Source organism: Elephas maximus, chromosome 24 (assembly GCF_024166365.1).
Source record: "Elephas maximus indicus isolate mEleMax1 chromosome 24, mEleMax1 primary haplotype, whole genome shotgun sequence".
NCBI lineage: Eukaryota > Metazoa > Chordata > Mammalia > Proboscidea > Elephantidae > Elephas > Elephas maximus.
Window position 1 is genome coordinate 24,586,930 of NC_064842.1, and position 22,272 is coordinate 24,609,201.

Below are 22,272 nucleotides of genomic sequence, written 5' to 3' on the forward strand. Positions count from 1 at the left end.
GAGTGAGCTAGTCTTAGCTTTCTGGTTTCAATGATACACATGAACCATGCAGTAGGCCAAACTAGAGAGCTGGACATAGGCCATGAATTCACCCTTTTGTCTCAGGTTATTGCCCCAAGTTATCAGTACCTCCCACCTTGGGAACAAATTATGACTCATTTGCAAAACTCCACCCAATATAACCACTGAATTTTGTCCAATACAATCCCAAAGGACAAGACCTTAAGTTCATAACAAGTATACAACATGATTTAGGATGCATAATTACAAAAATGGAAATTCAAGCCCATTCTCTCCAACAATGTAACACATAGTGTACACTTCCGCCTCCCTTCTTCTTTTTCCTTTTCTATTCTTAACAAAAGTCTTTTTTTTTTTTTTTAAATGGTAACAACCCAATCTTCATAGCAAAATAAAGTTGGATACTATATTTCCTGATAGGCTTAAAAAGCCAATAGATTTTTGACATTTCTGTTTTTTTAATCAGGACATTCTATTCAAGGTATGTCTGTATTTTGTAACTTAAGTTATTTGTCTTTTTTTAAATTCTGGATCTAACAAAACTAAATCTTTTAATTGGGCACATTTCCAAAAGTCCCCTAGGTATAACACACTACAAGGGCATTTTAAGATTCAAGGAATCTCTTGCTTACATTAAAATCGAACTACAAAATAATTTGTGATTATATCTTTCCAATTCAATTCAAAATGATAGCTAACCATTCATTGCACAGATGCTGTGTTAAGCCACCCTAACAAAAGCAGTATGGGGTATATAATAGTTATTTACTTCCCAGTAATTGAGACTTAAAAGGTTCAGGAACTTACTTTAGGTCCCACAGTTAGTTAGTAAATGGTTTTTGAACCCAGGGACTTCTGACTCGAAAATCTGTGCTCATCACCATGATCTCATTCTTACCCAGTGAATAATAATAATCATTTACTGTCACACAGTGCTCCTAAGCAGTCAGTTGTATTGACTCATGTAATCCACACTGAGTACAGCCCTCTTAATATTAGCCCCATTTTACAGATGTGCAAACGAAGGCACAGAGAGGTTAAATGACCTGTCCACTGTAGCAAAAATGGAAAATAGTGGAAATGTGTTATAACCTCAGGCAGTGAGACTCCAGACCCTATATACTTAAGCACTATGCTGCAATATTAACAAGCCAATATACTTTATTTCATTTCTATGAAAACATTTTATTTGTGCAATAAAATATCACCTCGTCAATGAAAATCATTATCTAATCTCTTGAAAAGAATCTGCAAACCAATTTCATTCAGTTGGCCTGGTTATATAATAACTTGTTTAATTTAGTGGAAAAATCTCTCAATGTTATTGAATATATTTGCTAAGATTTTTGTTTTTGGTCTTTTATGTAATCTGGCTAGTTGTATTCTGGCAGATAAAGAGAATGGTCTTATAAGATATTAAAGAGATTTGAGTACACAAATGAATTAAATTTTATAATAAATGGAATGAGTAATGTTCTGATCTAACTTCTACATTGTTCCCTCAGTATCCTGACATTATACATAGAGAAGTATATAATGTGTCTTTTCGTCTCCAAGTGTAAATAGCTAATAAATAATATCTACTAAAAGAGTAATCATGCCGGACAGCACAGGAAAAAACCTAAATCTTAGAATGATGTGTGCCAGTATGCATGATTAAAAGAGGTGTTTTCTCATATTTTATTTAAATATAATTTCTCAAATACATGAATTTAACTTAGGTCATGAATTAAAATTAAGTATGATTTTATCATTTTGCTCATAGGTCAATATCATATATTAGATGACTTTTATTATTAAAAAGAAAATTATGGTCACAACTTCTTTGCAGCTCCCTGCTTATAGCATTAGTCAACCACTTATTAGTCAACCATCTATTTTTATAGGATTTTACAGTTAATTAATAATTTCACATTAACTAACTTATGACCTTCAAAGTATTTCTACGAACCAGACAAGGCAGAAATTATTCCTCTCATGCTTCACGTTAGGAAACTGAAGCTTAGAGGCTGAGGGACTAGTTAGATAATATATTTTTGAGCAGGAAGTAGGGTTTCTTGACACTGGCTATAATTCTCTTTCCATGATACCATAAATATTATATCTTTTGAATAATATGTCAAACACCTATATGATATATGTGTAAGCAGAAGTACAGCAGATACCCTGTTGGATAAAACTAGAGTAAGATTAAACTGCTTTAAAATATTAAGCTAGGTAAACACTTTAAGCTTATATTAAAATCTTACCTATATGATATTAAAGAACTAGAAGATGGCTTTTTTTCAGTTTAAAGAGAGGAAAAATTCTCTAATTCTTAAATCTGTTTATGTAGATACATATATACTATGATACTAATATACATACTGGTACATAAGTAGATATCTTTCAATGTGGTCCTATATTTTTCAATTTAAACACCCTAAATCTAGTCATAGATCATACCAGCAATATGAACACATATATTTTGCATATTTTCCACTATTAATGCATATCATATTAAAAATCACAACTGTGTAAACGGTATTGAGTAAAAATACCTACTAGTGAAGAGCCGGGGTGCTGTACATTATGTGGGGATGGGTAGAGTTCATTCAATCCACAGTCCATGGAGCAACTCATAACCAAAATATGTGCCATCACCGTCCATATCTACATAGAAACATAAGAAAATGACAAAATCAGTCAGTAAATATTGCATAATATCATTCACAGAAAAGTATCTTTCCAATATGTAGCATTAAAAAAAAAAAAAAGGTATTTGACAAGCAATCCAATGAAAAGACCTTATTTTACGCGTGTTTTTTGTTGTTAGCCACTGTCCAGTCAGCCCCCGACTCATTACAACCCTAAGCACAATGGGATCAGACCGTCGTGATCTGTAGGATTTTCACTTCCCAATTTTCAGAATTAGGTCACCAAGGGTTTCTTCCTAGTCCTACTTAGTCTGTAAACTCTGCTGAAATCTGTCATATACCAACATGCAAGCCTCCACTGACAGATAAGTGGTAGCTGTGCTGTGTAACTAAGAGGTTACTCAACTGGGAACCAAACCCGGGTCTCCTGAACGGAAGGCAAGAATTCTACCACTGGACCACTATACCCTCCTGTTTTCTACAGAACACTTACTACAGTGCTAGGAAGACACTACATATCCAGTAATTGTGGATTAAGTCTAAATAAGAAGTTAATTTAGTAGTAAACTGGTATAACATTTCTAAAAGGTTATAAGTCTATTAACGAGAAATTTAAAAAAATAAATAACAAATATCCTTTGACACAGTAATTCTTCTAGGAATTTATCGATATGAAATATTTAAAATTACAAGTAAGTATTTATCTGAACACATTTTTCTGCAGCATTATTTATAACAAAAATCTATTATGTTAAACTTATGTAAGTTATGTCATTAATTCATTAAATAAATATCAGTATATAAAATATTTGTTGTTCTAGATATTCATATTTTATTGACTTTATAAATGTTAAAAATGTCAACAAAAGAATCTCATTTCTTAAAAAAATATACATGATGAAGTAAATTAAAATATACTTTAAAAAGTAATACTAGGCAGAAAAGATGGGAAGGAAATGTGTTACAGCAATAACACTAATTTGACATTATGATGACATTATGAGCATTTTTTTTCTTTTTTATACCCCTTTTGGTATTCTACAAATAACTGCTTATATATATGCATCAATTTTAAAAGTATAGCTTAATGTATGCTAAAAAAAAAAAAAAAAACCCAGTTGCTCTTGAGTCATTTCTGACTCTGGTGATCCCATGGATGTCAGAGTAGAAGTGTGTTCCATGGGGTTTTCAGTGGCTATGATCTTTGGAAAGTAGATTGCCAGCCTTTTTTTCCAAGCATTTCTAGGTACTTGGAAAACCTTCAGTTAACAGCTGAGTGCTTAACTACACCACCCAGGGATTCCCAATGTATATTAGTAGCAAACAGTTAACAAAGGCAGAGATGGTAGACAACATAAATAAGCCCTGGCATGTAGGGAGAAACAAACAGACAAGAACGTTAAATGGATGGAACCCACATATGCCGTAAATACTATAAACACCATTTAGTTCACATGAAAAAAGGAATTGCTACTCTTTATATATATTTTTAAAGGGTATCCAGTGTTGAGAAAAATTAACAGATTTACTTCAAACCAATGTTAAATTACAAAAATTTGTTCACTGGACTATGTTGACCTTGTACTGTTCTTCTTGAAATACCTTATTTTTTAAATAATCATCTTGAAGTGTTTTCTATTATGTGCCAAGCTATATATGAACTTTGTACAGTTCCATGTTTTAAAAATACCCTTTAGAAATTAAAAAAAAAAAAAAAAAAACTTAGATAAGCATTTCAAATCTGAGAATTCTTTAACAGGCTGAATATTCATTAAGATGATGTTATAATTCTTCTATTTCTATTATTAAATATAATTTTTCACTAAAACAATAAATACATGAGAAATTTCAAAAACACAAGTTAATAACAAATATTGTATGAGACCACTATTATAAGAACTCAAGAAATAGTTTAAACACAGAAGAAAATATTCTTTGATGGTTAAGAAGGTGGGGAGGGAGGAAGGGAGAGGGGTATCCACTAATTAGATGGTAGACAAGAACTATTTTAGGTGAATGGAAAGACAACACACAATACAGGAGAGGCCAGCACAACTGGACTAAACCAAAAGCAAAGAAGTTTCCCGAACAAACCGAATGCTTTGAAGGCCAGAGTAGCAGGGGCAAGGGTTTAAGGATCATAGTTTCAGGGGACACCTAGGTCAATTGGCATAATAAAATCTATTAAGAAAACATTTTGCATCCCACTTTGGTGAGTGGTATCTGGGGTCCTAAACACTAGCAAGTGGCCATCTAAGATACATCAACTGGTCTCAACCCACCTGGAACAAAGGAAAATGAAGTACACCAAAGACACAAGGTAAACATGAGCCCAAGAGAAAGGGCCACATAAATCAGAGACTACATCAGCCTGAGATCAGAAGAACTAGATGGTGCCCGGCTACAACCAATGACTGCCGTGACAGGGAACACAACAGAGAATCCCTGAAGGAGCAGAAGAGCAGTGGGATGTAGACCTCAAATTCTTGTAAAAAGACCAGACGTTTTAGTTTCAGGTCTGACTGAAACTAGAGGGACCCCAGAGGTCATGGTCCCTAGACCTTCTTTTGGCTCAAGACTGGAACCACTCCCAAAGCCAATTCTTCAAACAGGGATTGGACTGGACTATAGGATAGAAAATGATACTGGTGAGGAGTGAGCTTCTTGGCTCAAGTGGACACATGAGACTATGTGGGCAACTCCTGTCTGGAGGCGAGATGAGAAGGCAGGGGCAGGGGCAGGAGCTGGCTAAATGGATACGGGAATACAGGGTGGAAAGAAGGAGTATGCTGTCTCATTAGGGGGAGAGCAACTAGGAGTACATAGCAAGGTGTATACAAATTTTTGTATGAGAGACTGACTTGAATTGTAAGCTTTCACTTAAAGCACAATAAAAATAAAGAAGTAGGCATTGGCATATATGTATACATGTTTTTTTCTTTTTTACCTAAATCACACTTTTTTTTTTGTCAATTCTTTAATTTACTGCCAAAGGTTTCTTTCTGTTTGTAGCAATCTCAGGAGGATAGAGTAGAAATAATAATCTAAAAAACCATGTGAATAAAGCTCAAATACATTAATTTAAAAAAACAGTATACACTAGTTAGAAGTCAGATGAATTTAGATCAACTACAGCCCACTGCTGTTTTTGTACAGCGTGTTAGCTACAAATGGTTTTTACATTTTCAAGCGGTTGGAAAGAAAGAAATGAAAAATAATGTTTTATGACACGTGTAAGTTATATGAAATTCAAACTTCAGGGCTCTATAACACAGCAGCATCCACTCATTTACGTATTGTTTATCGATGCTTTCAGGCTATAAAGGGGGAATTGAGTAGCTGTGACAACATCATATGACCCCCGCAAAAAAAACAAACCCACTGCCACCAAGTTGATTCTGACTCATAGTGACCCTGTAGGACAGAGTAGACCTGCCTCATGGAGTTTCCAAGGAGTGGCTAGTGGATTTGAACTGCCAACCTTTTGGTCATCAGCCTTAGCTTTTAACCTCTGTGCCATCATGGCTCTCCAAATGACCCAAACAGCCTAAAATATTTACTATCTGACCCTTTACAGAAACCCTTTGCTGACCCCGGGTCTAGAGAACCTGTAGCTGGTGATTTGGAGGGCACAGTGGTTGAGGAAGGATAAGTGCTTCAGGGCAGGCTGGAATCATGTGGACCCCCTACAGAGGATCAAAAGCCTCAGGGGCCATACAGGAGTTACACTGAGTAGGGTAGGAGCTTCCTCTAGGGCAGTGGGGCTTTTCCCTGGAAGGGGCACCAGAAAGGAGGGCAGACTCAGCCACATTCTGAATCTGGCAGCAGATTTGATCAATGAGGATAAATGGAGAAAACTGACCACCAGGATAGAGCCATTTCCAATCAGCCAGGATGAAGTCCTCTTGAAGGAAATCTCCAGGTCTCTTTTTCCCTGTATGCGCCAGCCTCCAGAAAAAATTGTAAGAACAAACAGAACAACCCCAAGGGGGTTAAATGAGACTACATCCACCCACTGAAGGACAAATAGTAGGAGGTATTTAAGGACGAATAAAAAGGTGAAGAAGTAAAACAAAACAAAGCATGCAAGCTACAAAAAAGAATCCGCTCCATAACACAGGGAAGCTTAGCCTTCTTGATGGTGAGGAAGGTTTATGTTTGAAAGACATCAGAGGAAATTAAGGCAAGCTGTAAAAAAAAAAAAAAAAAAAAAATTTTTTGTGTGTAACAGGAGCTTTGTGATCTCAATAAAATTAGAGACAACACAGCATGAAATCCCAAAGATTTATCTTCAAATCAGAGAAATTAATTAAACCCAAACAGACAAAGAGGCACTCAAGGGGTTTCTCATTAACTATTAACTGCATCTTGGTGAAAAGAAAATGGGTTTTGATCCAGAAGGCTTGGCTCTGAACACCAACATCACCATTTTCTTGCTTCATGACCCTAGACAAGTTACTTACTATTCAAGCTTCATTTTTATCACCTCAAAAATAAGATTATTTTGAAAGTTACCCGACAAAATATGCATGGAATCCATAGCATACTGACTGTCACATAACACCAAAGCAAAACCAGTTGCCTTTGAGTTGATTCCAATTCATGGTGACTCCATGTGTGTTAGGGTAGAACTGTGCTCCACAGGGTTTTAAACAGCTGATTTCTCAGAAGAAGGTCTTCAAGCCTTAGGGATTTCCTATCAGGTTTCAGGTTTGGCCCCAGCTTAGTTTCTCATGCTCATCTGCAAACGCTAATACACGAACCATAGTTCTTACAGCTATAGGCATGGTGAACCCAGGTGGTGCAGTGGTTTCAAAGCGGCTGCTAACCAAATGGTTGGTTGGTTCAAAACTACCAGCAGCCCTTGGGAGAAAGATGCAGCAGGCAGCTTCCATAAAGATTGACAGCCTTGGAAACCTTATGGGGTCTATATGAACCGGAATCCACTTGACAGCAGTAAGTTTGGTTTGTTTGGTAGAGACATGGTTGCCAGGTCTGCAGATTTTTCCCAAGCTTTTATACTTCACTTGGTACCTTCTGTTTTCTCTGGGTAGACTATACCTTTTAACTTTGGACCCTTCTCCATTTAACTGATAAAGTAACTGGTATTCATTTGAAACAAAACATTTTAGAAGTAAATTCTGTAACCATCTTTAATCCTTGGGCAGAAGTATTCAGCCACAACACTTGGTGAATAATCGTATTACAATACATCATATTGTATTATTATCTATTTTACATGTCTGTCTTTCCAGAAGGTGCCATCTTGGTCATTTATATGATGTAATATGATACGACATGATATATTAAGTTCATCGATATGTGGCCAATAAGTTCATCAATATACACACCACCCAGACACACACATGCTCACACACATATTTGTATCTGCCTATTCAGTGGCCTAGCAGTGGACACTGCACAGGAGTCATTTGGCTCTTGTTGAATCTGTGAAAAAGCGAGGGAACTGGTGGTACAAATAGATGGCACCTCCTTCAAACCTATTGCGAACCGGGGTCTAACAGTGCTTCGGAATTGTTTGACTGATGCACAACAGGCTCTTCAATATTTGTTGAAAGAATAAATGAAGAATAAAAGAAATAATTAGTCAGGGTTTGGTACACAAAAAATTAGCACTTATTGTTTGGTGGCATCAACCATTTAATTATATCAAATATCCATTGAGAAATATGCACCAATTAGTATAAAACTCTGCACTTTGCAGATTTGGGTTAAGTCAACTTTAGAACTAGTTCCTAGTAACAACCTTCCACCATTTCTTGAACACCTACTATGTGCCAGACTCAGTGGTAGATTCAACCTCTAAATCAGCTACTATTATTTTTTTCAGAGGAAGACATTGAAGATGAGGAAACAATAGTTTTTTTCCCCCCTTGAGTAAAGTCCCACAAACAATAGAAATCTAAGTATATCAAATTCTAAAGTCTTTGCATTTCCATGTAACAAACTAAGCTTGTTCTCCACTTTGTTGAAAGATGCTCTTAACAGCAGCATCTATTATGAAAACGGTCAATAAATGGTAGTTGTTATACTGCTATTAATGCCATAACCCAACAAAAAGGAAACAGTTTACCTCCCAGAAAGTTAAACTGTTAAATGTATACAATGCTTTATTGCTATCATAAGTATGGAAGTTATGCTGACATAAAGAAGCAAAAGGTCAGCAGTTCAAATCCACCAGCAGCTCCTTAGAAACCATATGGGGCAGTTCTACTATGTCCATAGGGTTGCTAGGAGTCAGAACTGACTTGAAGGCAATGGGTTTGGTTTTTGGTTTCTAAAAGTACAGAGTGTATTATGTACAGGCTAATTAAAATTACAATTTTATACATAGAACATTAAAATTAGGAGACAGTTGTGTTATTATGGTTACATTTGAATTTTTTTTTTTTTTGAGAGTGCAAATTTGCATGACTTAAAATTTACATTTAAAAAAAACCCAACAGATAATGTGTGTAAATTTCTAACAGGGGTGCTAACGTCCCAGACCTTCTTCACATTTGAAATCTCAGTTCTTCTCTGTGCAAGATAATACATTACTGTTGTTTTGGCAACAGCTGTTTGTCTATTTATTTATTTTGCTGTTGGGATTGAAAGCATTTACAGGCAAATTAAAAAAAAAAAAGAATTATGAAAGTGAAGTTTTTTCTTTGAAGTAGAGTCATTTAAATCATCTACTTCAATTAAAATAGAGTTTATGGTAATGTTTCCCAATTCGCAAAAGCAATTAACACGCTATGATGTAAACTCCTGAGCCAGAAGGTAAAATATTATGTTAACATTTTGTCAAAATGAAAAGAGTTAACTTATGCTGAAAAGAAATTTATTTCATCATCCACACACACACACATACAGTGCTGAACTAGCCAAAACTAACCAGTTGCTCTTGACTCAATTGCGACTCATGGCAACTCCATGTGTGTCAGAGTAGAACTGTGCTCCATGGGGTTTTCAAGGCTATAACTTTTCAGAAACAGATCTCCAGGCCTGTCTTCTGAGGTGCTTCTGGGTGGGTTCAAACCACCAACCTTTCAGTTAGTAGTCAAGTGCTTAGTAATCCTTTGCACCACCTAGCGACTCCTGGGAATTGACACAATGACAATTAAGAATTGGGAAAGAGACGAAAAAAAAGAGAGTGAGTGAGCTATTTTATCAGAAGCACAAAGGGAAAAGGGACAAATGTTATTAACCAAAAAGCATAAGAATATTTGACAAGAGCAACAATTGAGACTCAAAAATGCGTTGATTTGTGCTCAGATAATAACCCTCGAGCTACCCCTGGTAGAGGGTCTCCAGCTCATCTTAGCTTCAGGCTTTCATCTGAAGGTGGTTGTAGCCAGTGCACCTGACACATAAAGCAGCTGATGTTCTCTTATTCTCATCCCACTATAACAGAACAAAGGCACAAAGAATGGAAAGGATTCTGTTTAATCAAAAGCATCTTCTGCCAAAGAAGGTACAGAAAAGCGACCTTGATTTGATGGCTATCAAACCCAATTACCAGGGAATCAGGAGCAGCTCCTTCAGCGTCAGTGGGTGGCTTTTCTTCCCTACGAGGGCTACATCCACTTTCATACCTGAAATATCCATGGTTTCAGCATACCAATGACTAGGCCTGGGGCAAATGGTGGTATTCTGGGTGAAAATGCACATTTTAGCTAGGTTTTCCATAATTTAAAGGGTTACCTGAAAAATATTTCTTTTCTCTTTTAAGTTCATAAAGTTATTTTTCATTACCACTGCCAGCTACTATTGAGTAGATTCTGACTCATGCCGCCCCCAAGTGTGTGCTCCACAGGGTTCTCAATGCGAAATTTTTGGAAGTAAACCACCAGGCCTTTCTTCCAAAGCATCTCTGATAGTCTTGAGCCTCCAACCTTTTGCTTTGCAGCTGAGTCAGTTAACAGTTTGCTCCACCCAGGGATAACGATTTTGGTACCAATATCTGATAGCCACTTGGTAAGGTAAACCAAAACCAAACCAAACCCATTGCCGTGGAGGTGACTCGAACTCATAGCCACCCTATGAGACAGAGTAGAACTGCTCCACAGGGTTTCTGAGGAGCAGCTGGTAGATTCAAACTTCCAGTCTCTTGGTTTAGCAGTGGAATGCTTAACCAACCACTGTGCCACAGTAGAAAGCTAAACAAAACAAAACAAAACAAAAAAAAAAACAAACCCGTTCCCATCGAGTCGATTCCAACTCATGGTTAGGACAGAGTAGAATTCCCCCATAGTTTCCAAGGAGCACCTGGCAGATTTGAACTGCCAACCTTTTGGTTAACAGCAGTAGCTCTTAACCACTACACCACCAGGGTTTCCACAGTAGTAAGATAGGAAATAATAAATCAAAGAGAAAGCTAGCCTTGGCGAAAAATGCTTAGGCATAATGAAGGTAGGAGTATACTTTTAAGTTTGTTTTAAATAGCCCCTGGGTAAGTTTATACATATATTTACATTTGTAATGAAGCAACCATCACTTGTATTTATATTTATTGGCTGTTAAACTTTAAAGACCAGTTGCACTGAAAATTAACTTCCATGTTCCACGTTTGTTGTCCTGGTGTTCCAATTACTCTTAAGGCCAGTTAAATTAACTAGATGAAAATCAGTGGATTTTTTTTTTTTTCCATTTACAAAATACAGACAGAAGCCTCCAAACCTATTTAAACTTTAAGTCTAACTCTGAGATTGTCTAATTGGGCTGAAACATCCATTTGGCAGGGAGTAGCTGACCCTCTCTCTTATGAACCAGAGCTGTCACGACAGTACAGATGGAGTCAAGCTCCTTGACGAGCGGCACAGGGGAGGTAAGCTAATGCAGAAAGCAGGTGAATAGTTAGGCAAAGGGCCAATCCAGAGAAAGTGGGAAGCCGCTTCTATTGGAATCTTCTTGAAAAATTTTTGGGGAAAAAAAAAAAAACTTTCACAGAAACTCTCATCATGCTTTGTCATTATCACACTAACAATAAGAATCATGTCTACAGTAACGGTGCAATGGGGGGGGGGAACACTCCAGAAAGGCTAACCCACACTATCGTTCACTAGAGTCACTGCACGCTTTTGCTGCTTCTCTTTCTTTTTCTTTCTCTTCCTTCTGCTTCTCCCTCTTCTCCATCTCATCCTTTTCTGCTTCTTTCTCCTCAGAGACCATTGCTCACGTGCCTACCAACGTGCCAAGAATTTTCATGACTGCATCGTCACGTTTTCACAGTCTTCCAAAATGGTGATTATTATCCTCACTTCACAGAAACCAAGGTTTCTATAGATTAAATTTCAAAGCCAAATAGCCAGTGAGTAGGCAAAGGTAGGAATCAAACCTTAATCTGTCTGACACTTTTATGAACAAATGGAAGATTCCCTGGAGTAGAACTTCGTATAAATGCAGAACTAGTGTAACATCATAGACGGTGCTCCTGTAAGACATCAGGATGTGGGTATGGGGTCTACAGGGGGAAACAGGAGGAGTTTGGGGGACTGAATTGTTACCCTTCAGGGGGTAATTCCCAATTATAGAGCTACTGGATTAAACATTCTCAAAATAAAAGCAATCGAATAAATACTTAGGAAAATATGGAATTAATTTCTGAACCTTAAGATTAGGAGGGACCATAATTACTACCAAAGACCATGATAAAAAAAGAGAAAGACAACAAGAGAAGCACAATTGTCACTAGACTAGATGTCTACACTGCGGAGTTAAGAGATATTTCTTTTCCAAACTGTAACAAAATTGGCAATCAATCTATAACTACCTCAGCCATTTGAAACATGCTAATGATACCAGGGACCATTCACTGGAGGACATTAAGCTTGGTGAAGTAGACCAAAACAGTGAAAAAGAGGAAGACCCTCAACGAGACGGACTGACACAGTGGCTGCAACCATGGGCTCAAGCATAACAACAATTCTGAGGATGGCGCAGTACTGGGCAGTGTTTTGTTCTGTTGTACACAGGGTAGCTATGAGTCAGAACAAACTCAGCAGCACCTAACGACAACAATACCAGAGGAAGAGCTCAAGAAAAAGCAAACTTAGAAGTCATCCTTGAAGCCTAAAAAATGAAAGAAAAGCAAGTTAAATTATCGTATTAGGATCTGATAGATCCCACTATTGGAATGCTGAAGTTTTCTATTAGAACACATCAACAGCAGCAAAATATGCGTTTAGATTGAAATACATACATTTCCCTCATAACCTCTTCTAAACTCTCCACTAAGAAGTGTTATGACTTTCAAGCATTCAAAAAAGGCAGTGCACTAGATGATCCCAAAACCTGAAAAGATACTGATGATCCTGGAAGCACAGAAAAAAGGGAAGATAGCCAGAAGAACACAGAAAACATTAAAACTGGCTTCTTGTTTTTCACAATACCAGCTTAGATATTTAGACAGTTATCTTCATGAAAAAGAGGCCTGGTAAGCAAATGGTTATGCACTCAGCTCTAAATATTTTTTTATTTCCCTTGTAATTTCCTATTTGACCCTTGGGTTATTTAGAAGTATTTTTGTTCAATTTTCAAATATTTGGGCATTTCCCAAATTTCTTTTCATTGTTGGTTAACAGTTTAATTCTGCTACAGTCAGAGAAGGTATTGTGTGACTTGAACCCTTTTAACTGTATTGAAACTTGTGTTATAGCCTAATATATGGTTTATCCTGAAGAATGTTCCATGTGCACTTGGATAGAATATGTATTTCACTGTTGTTGAGTGAAGTGTTCTACAAAATTCAGTTATTTCAAGCTGTTTGATAGTGTTGTCTACATCTTTCTTGATTTTCTGTCTCATTGTTCTGTCAATTATTTAGAGCAGAATACTAAAATCTCCTACCAGTCTGTTACATTGTCTGTTTTTCCTTTCAATTCTGTCAGTATTTGCTTCATGTATTTTGGAGCTCTGTTTTTAGGTGCTTATATGCAAAGAATGTTGACTGTTGACTACACCATAGACTGCCAGAAGAATGAACAAATCTGTCTAGAAGGAAGTACAGCCAGAATGCTCCTTAGAAGGAAGGATTGTGAGATTCTTGTCTTGCTTACTTTGGAACAACTGCTGGAGAAAGGCATCATGCTTGAAGTAAAGACTCAGCAGAAAAGAGGAGACTTTCAATGAGATGGATTGACACAGTGGCTGCAACAATGGGCTCAAACATAGCAATGCTTATGAGGATGGTGCAAGACCAGGCAACATTTTGTTTTGTTATACATAAGTTCTCTATGAGTCGGAGCCCACTCAAGGCACCTAACAACAACAATATATTTTTAATTATTATATCTGCCTGATGAATTGACCCTTTCAGTATTATAAAATGCCTTGTTTGTCTCTAATAACATTTTTTTTTTTGTCTTACAATCTATTTGGTTAAACTACTTTCAATATTTTTCATCTTTCAATAGTTCGACTATGATGTTTCTAACTGTGTATCTCTTTGAATACATCTAACTTGGAGTTCATTGCACTTCTTGGATGTGTTGTTGTCGTTAGGTCAGCGGTTCAAACCCACCAGCCACTCTGCAGGAGAAAGATGTGGCAGTCTGCTTCCATAAAGATTTACAGCCTTAAAAACCCTACTGGGCAGTTCTACTCTGTCCTATAGGGTCACTGTGAGTTGGAATCGACTGGATGGCAACAGGTCTTGGATGTACACATTAATATTTTTCATGAAACCTGGAAAAATTCTGACTATTATTTCTTCAAATATTTTTCTGCCTTCTAGTTCTGTAACTCCCATATATTTGTTTGCTTGATGCTGTACCACAGTCCCTGAATCTTTGCTGAATTTTTTTCATTTTCATTTTTTTCAAATTGGATAATTTTTACTGATTGATCTTTAGGTTTACTGACTCTTTTCTCTGCCAATTTTGGCTATTATAATTTTTAACTCCAGGATTTTTATTTGTTTTTCTTAAATATAACTTATATGTCTTTTTTGATGTTAACTATTGGGCGTCTTTGTTAGAGCTGCCATAACAAAACAGCAAAAAATGGGTGGTTTTAAGGAACAGAAATTTATCTCCTTAAGTCCTAGAGGCTAGAAGTCCAAGTTGGGCTCTTAGCTGAATAAATTCCTTCCAAGAGCTTTGAGAGAAGAACTGTTCCATGCCTCTTGCCAAGCTTCAGGTGGCAGCCAGCAATCTTTGGCATTCTATGTATCTGTCTCCATTATCACATGGTATCTGCTATTCTCTCGTGTGTGTCTATCCATGCTTATTCTTTTCTTTTCCAAGATACCACTCAGAAGGGAACAGAATTATGACCTGCCCTATTTTGATATGATGTCCTTAACTGAAAACATCTGCAAAGAAAAACCCTATTTCCCCAAACAAGGTCACATTCACTTGTGCTGGAATCAGGACATAATGTTTGGGGGGGGACACAATTCAGTCAATAACTGTGAGACATTTTTCACATACTTTTCTTTAGTTTTTAAATCATAGTTTCCTTTGGTTTGGTGAACATTTTTATCATAACTATATTGAGGCATTTATATGCTAAGTTCAACACCTGGGTCCCCTCAGTGACAGTTTAGATTGCATTCTTCTTTTTATGTAGCATGGATCACAATCTGGAAGTCTCACTAGTCCCATTAATATTTTTAATTTTTATAGAAACACTGATTTAATAATATGTTTAAATTTCTAATGCCAACATTCATTTTGAGCAATGTAGCTCAAAATACACTAGTTTTGGTTCATTTTCTGAAGTAAAGAGCTGATTTTGAGAAGAAGAACAGTTCGTAGCTGACTTAATAGTACAACCAATGAATTTGGAAACCCTGGTGGTGTAGTGGTTAAGTGCTACGGCTGCTAACCAAAAGGTTGGCAGTTCAAATCCGCCAGGTGCTCCTTGGAAACCCTGTAGGGCAGTTCTACTGTGTCCTGTAGGGTCGCTATGAGTCAGAATTGACTCTAGGGCAATGGGTTTGGTTTTTGGGGGTTTTATAATAACACAGAAAAAAAAGAGCAACTAACAAGCCTGGCAACATCAGTTGAAGAACCACATAGAATTGTTTGAGATTTGAACTGACGCTTGCTCTCTCTTAAAGAAGAGAGCAAATATTTCAGACCTAAGGAACAGCACTGGTGGTACAGTGGTTAAGTGCCACAGCTGCTAACCAAGAGGTCGGTAGTTTAAATCCACCAGGCGTTCCTTAGAAACTCTATGGGGCAGTTCTACTTTGTCCTATAGGGTGGCTATGAGTCAGAATCGACCTGACGGCAGCGGGTATTGTGTAGTGGGTAAGGAACAGTACGTGGGAAAGTACAAGCAGGAGGTCAGTAGCTTGAGGGAAGGTAGGTGAAGATGGCTGTGAACAGGAATAGAGGAGTCAAATGTAGCTTGAGACCAGATCTTCTAAGGGCCATGCATTGTTTTTGTTTTTTAAGAAATCTAATTTTCATAACAACGATTAACAGCTCAGGCTCTGGGAATTAAATAATTCTAGATTTGCAACCTAGGTCTGTCATTTATTAGATATATCACTTTGAGCAGGAAACCTCATTAACCCATGTGCTTGCATCCGAAAAAAATGGGCATAAGAATTGTAATTGTTTCACAGGTTGTTAGCAAGAAAGGAGATAGCACTTGTAAAAGCCTTATTCTGGTATATAAAGACAAAAAGGATCCAGTGAAAGTTAGTTATTTTCATTATTATTCACGTGGTGATTATGATCACGAAAGAGACAGACTTGGTTTGCAGCTGGAGGAAGATGAAATGTATTTTTTTTTAAAAAAAAAAAAGTCCAATAAATGAAAAAGGGTTTTTTTTCCTGCTTCAGGAATTGGTCTATCAGATACAACAGCAACATGGGATGCATTGACCTGCACTCCATAGCAGCAAAGCAGGAGTGTGTTTTCTCAGACCAACAAAACCAAAAAACCAAACCTGTTGCTGTAGAGTTGGTTATGACTCGTAGTGACTAAATCTTAATCACTAATACTGCGGCAGGCCAATCCAGCTAGAGGTCTCTAACCAGTACTGGTTCTCGGGCCAGCACTGGTACTCACCACGTTCAGGGGGCAACACGTGACCAAATGGCAAAATCCCTGAAATGAAGTGGAGTTGTTGTGACTCTCAAGCGATTACCCATTTTCAGTATAACTTCAGCTAGGGTTCTGAGGTTCAGGAAGCAGGATTCAGCTCTACAAAGCAAAGAACTGGAGAAAAGCAAGCATGTAGGAGATGAGGTACTGATCAGGCTCATTTATAGGGTCATTAAGGTCAGGAGACCTGTCTTATGGCCTATTCCAACACGAGGAAGCTGAGAGGGGCAAGGATGTGAAGCCTAAGAGAAGACTCAGTGCCAAAACAGGTTCTGCCTGGCGGGCTTAATTCTGACTGCCCCTATGATGGACCTAAGATTATTTCTCTCCTCCTTGTCTTCCATCAAACCCAGCTGAGACCTCTGGATCAGTCTAGCCCCTTGGTCCTCAAACCTAGCTGTCCAAGGAATCATTTGCAAAGCTTGAAAACACAGTGATGCGTGAATTCCACTGCCAGGGATTCTGGTTTAATTGGAATTGGGGTGGAGTGGGCACTGAGGTTTGACAAAGCTCCCCTATTGAGCCACTGGGGTAGGAGATCCATTTTGAACAGTATTCTCATCTCTTGCCTACTTGCTATTGCTCCAAACAATAATAAAACAGACTAGAGAGCGATTACAGGTTTACAAATTTACTCTATTTGAAGGCATTAAAAAAAAAAAAAAAAAACTGTCATGAGACAAACCAAAAAAACCCAAGCCCATTGCCATCGAGTCAATTCCAACTCATAGCGACCCTATAGGATAGAGCAGAGCTGCCCCATAGAGTTTCCAAGGAGCAATTGGTAGATTCCAACTGCAGACCTTTTGGTTTGCAGCCATAGCTCTTAACCACTACCATGTATACGCATGTATTACCAATCAGTTTTTTCCCCAAAGAACAATCTGGGGATGTTTAATTTGTGTTCTTCAAATTCAGATTAAATCCCAAATTAAAAAAAAAAAAAAACATTCTGTACGTAACTGTTCATACTACGTATGATTAAAAGTAAAAAAAAAAAAAGAGAGAGAAAAGCAAAATGCTGAACATTTTAATAACCACTATCAAATTAGGATACAGCAACATTATATCATGTGGCTATGAAACTAAAAATTGGTAGAATATCTTAGTAAGTAGAAATTTGCATAAGAAAATTAAAGTAAAACACAAAATAATGTATTCTGATTAGTACTTTGAAAATGATATATAGGTTCATAGATTAGAATCCCTGAACTAGGTGTTTTTCACTCTATGGAAACCCACTATATTAGAAAAAGTGCTTAATTTATCCAAATACTAAAATAGGAGATAATTAGTTTTTACCCCAAAATGTGCCACAGAGCTGCACTGTATTCTTTAAATTATTACACACACACACACACACACACACACATATCCGTTACTGTAGAGTTGATTCCAGCCCATAGGGTTTCCAAAGAGTGGCTGGTGGATTCAAACTGCTGGCCTTTTGGTTAGCAGCCCAGCTATATACATATGAGATACCTATCACATGAACTAAAAATTCATCTTACAGGATAAGATAGCAAAAGGAAAAGCACGGTTGTTTCAAGGGCCGCACTTATTTCAGAAAAAAATGGTAACAACCAGGAATCTGTCCTCCTAGTTCCATTTGGATAATCCATAAATGTTCACCCACTCAACATATACATTTAATTATTGAAGTCTTGAGAAATTTACAGTAAAGAAACTTAAAAGGGAGCATGCTGCATGCTTCCAAAAAATTATACATTAAAAAAAAAAAAAAAAGAGCAGTGACTGAAACAATCCTTCTCGATTAGGTCTCTGACATAAGCAGGACCACTGGGAAGAACACTGAAAAATCTTCCACTCTAAGAACCAAATTATCTTCAGCAATTTCATTTTTCAAACCTTTTATATTTGTTTAGAACTTTAACTTATTTTTATTATTAGGGTAAGACATGGTTCACCCTGATTAAAATTTTAAAATGAAAACAAAAACAAAAACCTGTTTTTTTATGCCCAGATTATAAATTCAGTGTTTGAAAGCCATTGGTTATATTTAATAGAAAATCCTCTCCAATAACAATTTTTCTTAGTCACATTTATCAAATTTTAGGTGGCTATGTAGTTTTTTGTTTGTTTGTTTGTTTATGTAGTTATCCAGCCCTCAATATGGACTTACAAATAATTGAAAGCTCTGTCCATATTTTCAAAGAGACATTAGTCTATGCAAATAAACACAATTTTTCTGGGATGAGAGCTCAAGTCATACAAAATGGAGGATTAAAAAAAAAAAATCCGTTGCCATCATGTCAATAATTCCGACTCACAGCGACCCCTTAGGACAGAGTAGAACTGCCCCATTGAGTTTCCAAGGAGCACCTGGTGGATTCGAACTGCCGACCTTTTGGTTAGCAGCTATAGTACTCAACCTCTATGCCATCAGGATTTCCAAACGGAGGACAGGTTACTTAAATCAAATCCCAGATTGCTAGGAAGAGCAATGACAAGGCGCTGTCTTCTTGAGGAGATAAAAATATATGCTGTCAGTAGAACTTGTACTTATTTTAAAAACTACAGAAGGTCTGCTTTGCAAAAAGAATAAAAAGGCAAATGACACTATGAAAAATGGGAGTATATGTGTTTTAAATCAGCAACAATATAGAATTAGCCTCAGTGAGATTGTTGGTTTCTGTAACTGTTAAAAAGGTGGGCTGCAAGTATTTTGTTGGAGTTTATGGTGGGCTTAATACTTAAAAAGTGACAAAGATAGATTTAAATGTTTTATAGGAGGACCAGACTCAGAACTTCTTATTACCTATTGTGCCCTTTAGATCCGACTTTCTAACAAAATTAATTTGGCATACTGTGTGTGGTTTTATATCACAAATATTTCATTCATTATTTTTTTTCTTTTAATTATTTAATTTCCTGGCTTAAACACTCCTTTTTTGATTGTAACTTCTGCACTAACTCATAACAATCAAAAATAAATTGTTTTATTTGACACCATTGTACTGCTGTGTCCGATTAATTTTATCTGTATCTTCTGTCACTTCAGGTCTGCTTTCGATCCTTCGGAAACATACTGTTCTACCAAACACGCACTATCTGCTCCCTAATTTTAATTGGGTGACTCGATGGTACACTGTTTTTGCTCCTGGTTCTCTTTAGATCTAGAAAATAGACTGAAATCAGAATCACAACATTACAATAACAGAGTAACATCAAATGGGAAGTGTTAGAAATTACAAAACATTTTCACACACTGGGGACTACGGATTGCGATTTTATTTTTATCTTAAACCACATCTGTCGCTCTGCTTACTTGCATTCATCAGCTTATCTGTAAATTTTAAATAGTATTTTCATTTGCAAAACATCACTGCTGCGAAATGAATTTCTTATTGCAGTGCCAGCATCTGAGGTACTGGCCTGAGAGCCAGGGAACCTTGCTTCGGACTAAAATCACTAATGCTGTGTTGTCCTTGGCAATTCCTTTACCATTTTGGATATCAGTAACCTCAGTGGAACCCTGGATGGTGCCATGGGGTAGGAGCTCAGCTACTAATCAAAAGGCCGGTGGTTCAAGTCATCCAGACGTGCCTCAGAAGAAAGTCCTCGCAATCTTATTTCTGAAAAATAGCCATTGAATGCCCTGTGGAGCATGGTTCTACTCTGATACACATGGGGTCACCAGGGGTTAGATCGATTCCAGAGCAACTTTTTTTTTTTACCTTCAACTGTCAAATGACAAAGTAGAAACGAAGTGTTTACAAGGCTACTTCAAGCTTCAAGGTTCTAGGAGTCAAGGGTTCCAACTGTGCTCTCGCTTCTATAGTCAGAGCCGACAGGCCAACATACAGCAAAAATGCTTGGTTCACTGTAAAATATTCTAAGATAGGCCAGTCACTGAAACAGTGGGCTCAAATAAAAGCCAGGCATTCGTTAAATCCCCAAATATTTACTGAGCACCTACCGTGTATGGAACCCTCTGCTAGGAGCTAGGGACGTATCAGTAAATAGAAGGCACTTTCCCCTGTTGTTGTGGCGCTGACATGCTATTGAGCGAGATAGACAACACACAAGTAAATAAAGACAGCAATAGTTTATTACACTGTGATAAGTGTTAGGAAAAAAATGAACAGAGAGACCCAATAAAGCAGTGGAGGTAAGGTAATTTTAGGAGAATAGTCGGGAAAGGCCTTTCTAAGGGGTGACCTCTGGGAGGGTCCTGAAGGATGACGATGAATGTGAAGAGGCAAAGGAAATGCCGTGCAGGAAATGGGAACTTGAACAAGTACACAGACCTGTGTGTCTGTCTCTATGGTTCTGTCTTCAATCCAGTGTCATTCTAACTGCCAGATCCCATAACAGGCTCCAGACTGGAAGGTTCAGGAATGCAGGCAATACAGAAAAATAAAAAGATCTGTAGAATTGTCCCAAACTTCTTAGGGGAATTAGCTGATGTCGTTTTGATACCCTGAGTCTATAGAGACAGTGAGAATACCCCAAATGTAATTGTTAATTTGCAGCTCTTAACTGTTCTAAAAGTTACCTTCTAGCACATTTGTACAAGGAAACCATGGAGCACCCAAAACCGTGCTGAACCTGTGCTGGGAGCCAGCAATGATGAAATGAAAATAGCACAAAACTTCCTGTGAGCAATATCCCATTTGTTCCATCACAGAATACATAAAGATAACTGCAGCAAGCTTCTGGACAATGTTTGCATAGCTGTATGCAGTTATTATCATATTTTTAATATTTAAAACAAATTTCACTATATTTGCTCCTATTCGAAATCATTAGAGAATGAAATGTTTTGATCAAGCACTCCATTAATAGCAAGTTGTTATATATGGATAAAAAAAAAAAAACCTCTTGCCTTCCAGTTGATTCTGACTCATAATAACCTCACAGGACAGAGCAGAACTGCCCCGTAGGGTTTCCAAGGAGCAGCTGGTGGATTAGAACTGTCGAACTTTTGGTTAGCAACCAAACGCTTAACCACTATGCCACCAGAGCTGATGTCTTATTTTCCAATAATTTGTAAACCTGGAATATATAAAGCAGTAAAACTAAATGACATAAATCCTTAGATGATTCTGAAGGAATCAGCATTCTGAAGGAAGGTCCCCATCAGGAATGTATTATCAATGTCTGTGCAGTTGGCAGTTATGGCTGTGGGGTAAGACGCCTTCTATGATCTTCTCTCGAAAAGTTAACCTGGAGTATTTCTGACACAAAACTTTCCATGTGTCTTTTCGACATGCAGTCAACCCTTCAACAGGTATTCTTGGATGTCTAATATGTGTTAGGCAAAATTATACTATATAAAAAAAAAAAAATTTTTTTTTTTTTTTTTACAGAATAGTTTATTAAAAGAGTTCAGTGGTCACAGTTACTTCTTCAAGCTGCGTGATCCATATTGCTGAGGCACAGTGGGGAGATTTTAAAGCTGAACAGTTCGTTGCAAGTCAGAGCTATGATATTTACTAATTGCTGAAATGGGCATAGTGCTATTACTTGCTTGGCTGCAGTTCCTTCATCTGTAAGTATCCCGATCCACCACCTCTCTGTCAGTTTG

General features: G+C 37.3%; 1 protein-coding gene across 13 annotated transcripts in view; it reads right to left on the reverse strand.

Moving 5' to 3' along the window:
• Positions 1-22,272, reverse strand: part of CHRM3 (cholinergic receptor muscarinic 3) — a 552,731-nt gene that overhangs the window by 394,525 nt on the left and 135,934 nt on the right. For 12 of the 13 annotated variants that reach the window (XR_007515294.1, XR_007515293.1, XR_007515291.1 and 9 more), the window contains exon 2: positions 2,566-2,673. The gene's annotated coding sequence lies outside the window, so the exon portion shown is untranslated. Of the gene's footprint in view, positions 1-2,561; positions 2,674-22,272 lie in introns of all 13 variants that reach the window. The other variant, XM_049868507.1, reaches the window with a different exon arrangement.